This window comes from Pantherophis guttatus, chromosome 1 (assembly GCF_059756535.1).
Source record: "Pantherophis guttatus breed Tessera chromosome 1, ASM5975653v1, whole genome shotgun sequence".
Classification (NCBI taxonomy): domain Eukaryota; kingdom Metazoa; phylum Chordata; class Lepidosauria; order Squamata; family Colubridae; genus Pantherophis; species Pantherophis guttatus.
Window position 1 is genome coordinate 220,460,498 of NC_142063.1, and position 10,483 is coordinate 220,470,980.

At 40.6% G+C, this 10,483-nt stretch overlaps 1 long non-coding RNA gene across 1 annotated transcript; it reads left to right on the forward strand.

The window, feature by feature from the left end:
• Positions 1-583: 583 nt before the first annotated feature.
• On the forward strand, positions 584-3,930 carry LOC117676926 (uncharacterized). The gene is made up of 4 exons (XR_004594569.3): positions 584-824; positions 1,140-1,198; positions 1,842-1,961; positions 3,579-3,930. It is a non-coding gene; the product is annotated as an uncharacterized LOC117676926 (long non-coding RNA).
• Positions 3,931-10,483: the final 6,553 nt, after the last annotated feature.

A 10,483-nucleotide genomic window follows, 5' to 3' on the forward strand; every position in this document is an offset into this window, starting at 1 on the left:
GTATTGCAGGCAAACTCTGTCCACAGCCAGGAGTTCAAACCTGATGGGGCTGAGTATTGACTCGACCTTCTCATTCTTCTGAGATTGGTAAAATGAGGACCCAGATTGTTGGGGGCAATATGCAAATAATGCTTCAACGTTGAAGATTGCCCAGAGAGTGCTGTAAAGTGCTACAAGGTGGTATACAAACTTAAATCCTTTTGCTATTGCTATTTAGTAAATAGAATTTACTAAATAGTGTATTTTTGTGTGCTTGGTCTGGGATAGGACATGACCAAGGGCTGCTGGGAGCGGGACTCAGCCCTGTCTGAAGAGGTTTTTCAGCTGTGACGTAAATGTCACAGCTCTCTGGGTTCTTTTTGCCATCCAGATCGCCTGATCCACTTTCCGGGCTCATCATTGTTTTCTGATCATCCTGGAACTCTCTTTCCTTCCCTGTCACATGACCTGTTTATAATTTTTTCCACAGGGTCGGTTAGCTTCAGCGACCAGTAACTTTCTTAAGCTGTTGCTTAGCAACTGGTGTGTGGGTGTGTGGGGGGGGGTTAAACTATTCTGAAGTGAACCAATACATTCTGCTTCACTGACCCCTTTTCTGATGGAATATCATTTTCACAAGGCAATCTCCATTTAATGTTAACCATCAAAGCATCTTAAGCCAAAGAAGTTGCCGAAACCTTTATCCCCTGAGGTGGGAGTTCTCCTCCTTTCGTAGGAGGCCTTCTTCCAACAACAAAGGCCGGTTTAAAGGAAAATCTGAAAGGCCATCGGCAAATTGATGTCATGGTGGTCATTGTGACAGTGTCTTCATCATCTGGTCGCAGGTTTGTTTCTTGCTTGCTTCCCTTCTGCAATGCAATTTCCTCCGGAGCTGGTGCTGGGCCCAAACGGCCAGTGAGTTTGAAGGGGTTGGAGCTGCTACCTTTTGTCCATCTCTTGCAATGCATATCAACTCGGGCTCTCGATTCCTTAAAAATCCCTTGAAGTAAATTTTTCCAGTAATACACAACTGTGAAATCAAAATGAGACATGATAAGATATGGTGGTGGTGGTGGTGGTGGTGGTGGGTTAATCCTTAAGGAATATTCTTATTATTTTCTTCTTATTTTTTAAATTCATATCTTTGCTTATCTTCAAAGGGAGCCCAGTTAGGATAATTCACCAACTCACAATAACCAAGGAACGGATTAGAAGAATGGTAAATCATCGTATTATTTTTTGTCATCCAGTTTCTATCTCGTGATGTTTAATACTAAGCTCCTATCTGGTCTAGATATCAATTCAAAGATAATTGAGATGTAGATATAGGTAGTCCTCAACTTACAACCATTCATTTAGTGACCGTTCAAAATTACAACAGCACTGAGAAAAGTGACTTATAACCATTTTTCACACAACCATTGCAGCATCCCCTTGGTTACATGATCAGAATTTGGATGCTTGGCAACTGACTCATATTTATGGCAGTTGCAGAATCCCGGATCACGTGTTCACCTTTTGCCACCTTCTGACCAGAAGGAATGTCAACGGGAAAGCCAAATTCACTTAACAATCACGTTACTCACTTAACTACATTGATTCACTTCACAACTGTGGCAGGAAAGGTTGTAAAATGGAGCAAAACTCACTTAACAACTATCTTGCTTAGCTCAGTTGTACTCGTATGTCAAGGACTACCTGTATTTATACCTGAATAATTCCTCTTGGGCCACTATGGTATCTGAAAGGTGAGGAGATTGTTGTTAATTCAGTTAATTAATTCAGTTAAAGCAGTCTTATGCATAAAACTTTGATTCCACGACACTGAATGCTGTTTTAATGCAATCTCTCTGCTGTTTTAGGGTCACCTTTATGTTTGCAGAGGGGCTTCCTGATGATTCTTCCAAGAGGGTGTAAAATTGTCCTGGAGGTGACCATGAAAAATTACAGGCTGTGTGCAGCATTGAGAGTTTCTCTCTAAGGTGAGCTTATGCCCAAGTATTCACTCAGGACCCATCTAAGGAAACCTGCTTTGACTACCTGAGAGAACAGAGCCACAGCAGAAGCTGATGAAAGTCAGAGAGGACATTCTCTGACAGCGGGGGTTATTGCGTGTATGTGTGAGAGAGAGAGAAAGTTTGTCTTTGCCTAAGAAAAACCTGAGTGCATATCCATATGCATATCGTACGCATGTACACATACATGCAAATCAGTGGTGGGTTGCTACAAATTCACCCCGGATTTGGTGAACGGGTAGCAGCAGAAGCATTGCACATGTGTGTGAGCATGTGTGTGCCCACAAGCAAACCGGTAGTGACGGGATTTGAAACCCACTACTGACACAAATCTTAAATTTAATCTCAGCTATGGGATTTTAAGACATAATTTGTTTATTTGGCTGCATGTTTTTTGGTTACATGTTTTATGCCACTTTTCATCTCAAAAAATCAGAAAATCAAATTCAAAGGGTCCAAAAATGAATGAAAGAATCTTCAATTTAAAAAAAAAAAAGGAAAAAGATCACCTCCTATAGAACAAAACAATGGAAATAAGGAGATGAAGCAACTAAAGTCAAATTTCAAACGTGGGTGATAAGGTAATCTTAATGTATCTTGCTTGTTTCAGATGATTACATTTTTTATACATGCCATTTGTAAAATTCATAGAGAAACAAAGAAATATAAATAAATGTAGATTGTGTGTTTGTGTGTGTATGTATGTATATGTATATGTGCAGTGGTGGGATTCACCGAGCCGAAGTGGCGCAGTGGTTAGAATGCAGTACTGCAGCTACTTCAGCTGACTGCTAGTTCAGCAGATCAGCAGATCAATTCTCACTGGCTCAAGGTTGACTCAGCCTTCCATCCTTCCGAGGTGGGTAAAATGAGGACCCAGATTGTTGGGGGCAATATGCTAATGCTAATGCAACATGCTAATATGCAATATGCTATATGCTAACTTTGTAAATCGCTTAGAGAGGGCTGTAAAGCACTATGAAGCGGTATAGAAGTCTAAACAATAATAATAATTCAAATAATTTAACAACTAGTTCTCTGCCCTAATGATTTCTTCCAACAACCAGTTAACCAAACTGTTCAGAGAGTTAACAACCAGTTCTCCCGAAGTGGTGCAAACTGGCTGAATCCCACCACAGTATACGTGTGTGTGTGTGTAGAGAAAGGATAGACAGGTAATAAATTATAATCGACAGATGATAGATGATAGAAAGAGAGATAAAGAGAGAGAGATTTAGAGAGAAATAAATATAGGAATAGAGATAAATAGATTAGATGGGGGTGGGAATGGACAGATGGATGGATTTTGATCACTCAGCCTGAAACTTTGAATTAATCCTTAGTGTTTAAAACAAGGCTTTTTAAGTACTCCATATTCTCCTGTAATTTTTGCTAAGTTAAAATATATAGATGGATAAATTTATTAGTTTTATATTCCACCTTTTGTTCAGGAACTCAAGATGATATACCCATGTACATTTTAAAATTTGGGGGAAAATTGGTCTATACATGCTTTTTTTTTTTTGCTTTGACTACCCCAGAGTTTCCCAACACAGAGAACCAATTGATGCCTTCATTTTCCAGATTTGTTCAACCAATATGGCCATTATTGAGAATTCTGAGAGTTGAAGTCCACAAATCTGGAAGATGTTGAAGTTCGGAAATGATACCCATTCTCTCTTGTACTACTGATTGTTTTCCAACATACTCCACAAAGCCTGATGCATCCTGGTTCAAACATTTCCCATGGACCTTATAACCATATTCAGGTGATTGTTACTTCCAAACATTTTTTCAAGGAAAATTTTGATAGGAAATATAATGCTGGCCAAGGATTTTTAGAGTTCTCAGCAAATATTTCTGTTCTGCATGCATTTATACTATTTGATAGACTGCAACATATGCTTCAGGGTTTCATTAAATATCCTAATACATTTTCAGTGCCTTTTATTGTAACTCTAGAGAGCAATTTCTCCTTAATTGATGGCTAGGAACATATCTTCAGCTCTAAGATTTTTTACTAACCAGAGGTTGTTTTTTTTTTTGCACTCAATATTTTAGCTCAGAAAAGTAAAGAGGTTACCTACCATTTACAGTATATATCTTCCTGATATACATATGTGAAACATCACTGGTTTTAAAACATGACCGTTTAATGTCATTAAGAACTGAGGTAAGAAAGAAATACCAGCTTAAAGTCAAATGCATCAACTTGGAAAGAGAAATAATTGAACTTTATTATTTTAAAGCCCAGCATTTTTTCCCCAAAGTGCTCTGGACAATGCTTCTTTAATATTTCTCTCTTTCTCTCTCTCTTTTTTTTTGTAAAAAAAATCCTCATTATATAGTTGTAGAAATTAGACAGTTGTGAAATGGGTCACATCTGATTTTGTGACCTTTTTAAGGTGGGTAAGTGATCAATGAAATTGTTATGCAAATTGCATAGTCATTAAGTGTTAACATTAAGCAACTGTGTTTAGCTTTCCCCCATGGATCTTGCTGGGAAGGACATAAGTAGCAATAACAATAGCAATAGCATTTAGACTTATATACCACTTCATAGTGCTTTGCAGCCCTCTCTAAGAGGTTTACAGAGTCAACCTATTGCCCCCAACAATCTAGGTCCTCATTTTACCCACCTTGGAAGGATGGAAGGCTGAGTCAACCTTGAGCCTGGTGAGATTCAAACTGCCAGATTGCAGACAGACAGACAGCAGTCAGCAGAAGTAGCCTCAGTACTGTATTCTAACACCTGCGGCACCGTGGAAATCACATGACCTGGGATGCGGCAACCATTGTAAGGACATGCCAGTTGCCAAGTTCCCAAATTCTGATCATGTGATTGTGGGGACGCTACTATGGTCATGCGTGTGAGAGAACCAGTTGTCACTTTTTTCAGTGCCATTGTAACTTCAAACTATCACTATATGTAAACATACTGTAAATTGAGGACTTACCTGGAGTGAGTTCATTAAAATACACTGCAAACCAAGTTGATCTGACAATCTCAAAATAAAATTATGCTGGATGTTACTTTGCAGTCCGACAGGAATTCTATCAATTTTGGAAGTGGAGTAAGCACTGGATCATTTTTCAAGATTCGGTTCAAAGCTCACCATGATGAAACTTCCCAAATCCTAACTGGAGACATTCAACAAAGTTTCAGTATCATTCCTCAAAACGTTTCGACAAAGGAAGACATTCAAGTCTCTCATTCTCTTAGCCAATCAAATATATATATATATATATATACTTTTGTTTTACAACCTTAAGCTTCCAAGATGTTCATCAATCTTTTTACTTGCTCCTTTTAAGAGAGAGACGGGGGGGGGGGGAGGAATGGCTCACAATACTGAAAGGATCACTAAAGAAAATCTGTTAGTATCTCTTGCAATAGATCTTCTGTGAATGGAGTGCCATCAGCCTCCTATAGCAACTGAACCAGCGCTTGATTTATCTGATCTTTCCTGAGCGATGAGACTTAAGTTCCTATTTGTTTTCTTAACAGGCTCCACACTCTGAATTGAAGGCTTTAGGGATTTCACATCTCTCCCGCACAGTTTTTTTTCTTGCAAAGTCAGTTGGTGTGCCCCCCTTTAATTTTGAAAGCATTCCATCATCCACTCCATGCAGGCAGGGAATTATTTATTTCATTGTGTGGCACCTGGTAGGCCATTAATAGTTCTTAAAGCTTGTTGCCCAGGGTAGGGGACCACAGGCAAAATTCAGATTGTTCTTGAGGCAAACGGTTTCAGCTCAATGAGGTTATGAAATTCCAGAGAGGTGAAATCAGAAAGTCCACCTGCTTTCATTTAAGTTGTGATTCTAAAGATGAGTAAGACACAGGGTGCTCTTATTCATAAACCATGCTATAGTCACTTGAAAGATTTTATTTTTCACATTTTTTTTGAACCGCCCATCTCCCTCAGAGAGGAATTCTGGGCAGTATACAGTGAAACATTAAAATATAAAGGCAGTGTATTAAAAGTTAGAAAAAGGGGACGTGGTGGCTCAGTGGCTAAGACACTAAGCTTGTCGACTGAAAGGTCAGCAGTTCAGTGGTTCAAATCCCTAGTGCCGCGTAATGGGGTGAGCGCTTGTTACTTGTCCCAGCTTCTACCAACCTAGCAGTTCAAAAGCACATAAAAAATGTCTTCGGACAGCGCTGGCTCTTCAGCTTTGAAACAGAGATGAGCACTGCCCCCTAGAGTCGGGAATGACTAGCACATATGTGCGAGGGGAACCTTTACCTTTACCAATAAAAGTTGGAAATTTTTAAAAAGAGGCAAGGCTGATAAAATTAGTTAAAAAGATGAAAGGGAGGGCTTTTAGGGGAGTAGCTATTCCCACAGCTATGTGTTTCTCTGGCTCCCCACATGAGGGCACAGAGCCATGTTTTCACTCCTTTCCTGAAGCCAAGAGGGTGGGGACCTGCCTCAACTCGGGAGGAGGGAAGAATATTTCACAGAGCAGGGGCCATGGCAGAGAAGACCCTTTTCCTGGATAACTGACAGAGTCTGCAACATGCCTCCTCTGTCTGACTAGGTGGGATGGCCGATGTAACGGGACGAAGACATGCAGAAAGTTTCTGCAGGAAGATCCTTAAAAAATGTACAGTTTAAATATATGTAGCCGTATTCCCCACAGATTACAGATATCTCTTTCTATATTATGTCTCTCCCTAATAAATCTGTCAGGAACATAGATTAAGGCATTCCTTTTAATCAGATGTGTCCATCCTGAATCATCATATGGGTCCCCAAAAGCCTTGAATGCTGTCCCTGGAGATTCCCTGAAACTATTAACGAATCACAATTTTTAATGAGGCAGAAAGGTCTCCATTACTACATATTAAGTATATTTCATTTTAATTAAACAGAAATGAAATGAAGTGATATTGAGCTTTTGCCCTGGCACAAGCTACTTTCTGTAGAGAGTGGTCCCTGACATGCCACTCAATACCCAAGAGCCTTGAATTGCGGTGTGGGGGGCGTTAATATACTTCTGTTTTCATAGTAGATACAAAATAAGATTCAAACTTCTTTATTGATTGAAAAAAAAGGGCAAAATGATAGATTCACCGATAAAGGCAATCATCCAGTACAGTGTTATTTGCTTTCAAAATTAATTGAATATGTCTATATTATTAATGTTGGAAGAAAAAAAATGACAGCAGCCTGCCTTCTATATTCTGTACTAATCAAAATTTCTAGAGACAAGCTAGATAAGGTGCATTGCAGTAGCCCAGCCTGGAGCATGGGTATCACCTGTTGAAAGCAATTTTCTTCCAGATGATAGATGCAGCTGATATATCAGCTGATAAAAGATGCTTTCATCCCTAAACTGTCTCTGCTCCTTTAAGGCAATAAAGCTCCATTTGGGCATGAAAGACCAATCATGTCCCTGGAATATCTCCATGGGTCCTGCCCAATGGGGACCTCCCAATCTGGAAGGGGCTATAGATTAGGAGAAGATCCCATCTACACCCTATTTATGCATTGCTCCTTTTTATCCATTCTGTTGTCAATATTAATATTTTAATTTTTAATGCGTAATGTTTTAATCTTCTTAACCTTCTAATTGTTTTATACGGCTATTCATGACATTGTAAGCCCATCCAGAGTCACTTAATAGTGAAATGGCTGTCATATAAATTAAATAAAATAAATATTGTTCAGTCGTTATGTCTGCCTTTTGTGACCCCCATGGACCATAGCCTGCCAAGCCTTTCCCATCTTCCACTGCCTCCCAGAGTTTGTCCAAATTCATGTTCATTGCGTCGATGACACTGTCTAACCATCTCATCCTTGCTGTCCCCTTCTCCTTTTGCCTTCCATCTTTCCCAACACCAGGGCCTTTTCCAAGGAGTCTTTTCTTCTCATTGGGTGGACAAAGTATTTGAGCTAAATAAATAATGACACACACACCAGTGGTGGGTTTCAAATTTTTTTACTACCGGTTCTGAGGGCATGGTTTGGTGGGCATGGCATGGCTTGGTGGGCATGTTAGGGGAAGGATACTGTAAAATCTCCATTCCCACCCCACTCCAGGGGAAGGATACTGTAACATCTCCATTTCCTCCCCAATCTAGGGGAAGGTTACTGCAAAATCTCCATTTCCTCCCAATCAGTTGGGATTTGGGAGGCAGAGAATAGATGGGGGTGGGGCCAGTCAGAATTTTTACTACCGGTTCTCCGAACTACTCAAAATTTCCGCTACCGGTTTTCCAGAACTGGTCAGAACCTGCTGAAACCCACCTCTGACACACACCCATCACCATCTCTATGAGCAGTCCATTATTACCTGCTTATGGGGAAAACAGGAGGAGGAAGGTGTGTGGCATACATTTGCTCCCATGAGTTATTTGTAAAAAAATAATAAAGATGGGGATATAAGTAATATATAATAATAAATAAATAAATACAATTTCAATTTATTGTTCCTGTTCCAAAGTTGTTCTGCACTATAAGCACTTATTCAGGGATACCAGATCATTGCCACATTATGTTACAGAGGAAGAGACTAGAGCAGGGGTGTCATCATGGCAGCATCACGTGACTTTTTTCCCCTACGCTAAACTGGGTGTGGGTATGGCCAGCGTGTGATGCATCCAGTCCATGGGCTGCGAGTTTGACATCCCTGGACTAGAGCACCACTTGAATGCTAAGAGAGTCGGTATCAGACCTCCAGCCATCCCAACGATTCTGTAAGAGCTCCCGTTTCATAGGATAGTTGCTGCTTTCAAGTGCCACTTCTGAACTCTACTTGAGGAGTGGGAAGTGAGGCATGTCCAAGCATGGCCTCTTGCCCCTGAATCTCCCAATGCTGTGGCTGGATGGGCAGCCTTAAAAATTAAACAAGCTAACCAACAACCTTGAAAAAGTATATGATTCATGGTACTAAAAGTTTCAGAGAGAGCAAGGAAATTCAATAAAGCCTAGGCCCTGTGGCCTACTTGGAAATCAGTTTGAATGATCCAAATAACCTGTTTTTTTATGACTGCTTGCAGTTGGGAAATCACCATGCTTTTGGTTACCTTTCAATAGGAAGTCAGATGTTTGCATATAGACATGCCCTGCTTTGAGAGGGTACATAGCAGACCTCTTAAGGAAGGTCCAATCACACACATACACACTTGCATACAAATACACAAATATGTGTAAATATATGGATAGATTTGTATGGATGAATGGATGGATAGAAAAATAGTTATTTCAAAGTAGATCCTTTTTAATTATGAAGACAATACATTCAATACCCCAATGCATTCAATATTTTGCCCTTTCCTGAAAAGTTTAAGTCATAAAGGGGATGGTAGCACCATGGAGTACTCCAAGATTGGTCCTTGTAGCTGGTAACTTGGTGGCTATGGAACTATAAGGGTACTTTGCTCAAGACCAAATTTATGAAGCCTCCATCTAGGGAGACTGAAAAGTGTGGTCTCTCCCACCCCTTCTGAATCTCACCTGTTCCTAGTTTTTAAGTCAGTCCCTTACTTCTAATATTAATGGCTAGGAGAGAGCTTCTTGATTGCACTGAACTTACTAAACATAGGACAGTAGGTTGCTGAGACATATCTCCTACCCTTTGTTTGAAGATTGGAATGAGAAGTGCTGGGGCCTAAAACCTAACAATACGATGGAAACATAGCAATGCATTTAAAAACTGCAGTCAGAATCGGAGGCCCATCACACTGACTTAGTTTTGATTAACTCAAGAGGATTAATTCCTCTTGTCCTTTAGGCTAAGATCAAGGCTGGTTTTTTGCTGTTGTATGTAGAAATCCTACTTGACATGTTGACCTGCTCAGGTATCCAGTGGGGCATTCTGCCATTCTACCACTGGAGGTAAACCTCCAGTTTAGTTTCTTTTTTTCTCTCCTGTGAATGAAATCTCATGAATACCAAGCACCATCAACCAATTGCTGGAAAAGGCGAGGTAGGTGTAGGGGGAGGAGACAAGGTGGCACAATCCAAGTTGTGCCCCTTTTGTAGGGGCATCAACATGGCACCATGTACAAAAGGGCTGGCTGGGCTGGGTTGGGTTGGGCTTGGATAGACTTAGCTTGGATAGGCATGGATGGGCTGGGCTGGGCTGGGCTTGGCTTGGCTTGGTTTGGCTTTGTGGAATTGGAATCATAGAAACACCCAGGAGCATAGAAGAGTTCAGAGGCAAATGCATAAATAAATGTCTTAAACGTATTTATTCATATGATAAATCATATTAACTATGTACAACAGAGATCAAGTCTCATGAGCAGGGCCGGATTTAGATTGAAAGAGGCCCTAGGCTATTCCACTTATGAGGCCCTTTCACCAGTGGTGGGATTCAATTTTTTAACAACAGGTTATGTGGGCGTGGCTTAGTTGGGGGTGTGGCTTGGCAATCATGTGACTGGGTGGGCGTGGCTAGCTGGTCACGTGACTGTGTAGGCGTGGGTAGCTCGTCATGTGACCGGGTGGGCGTGGCTATGTGCATAGACTTTTTTC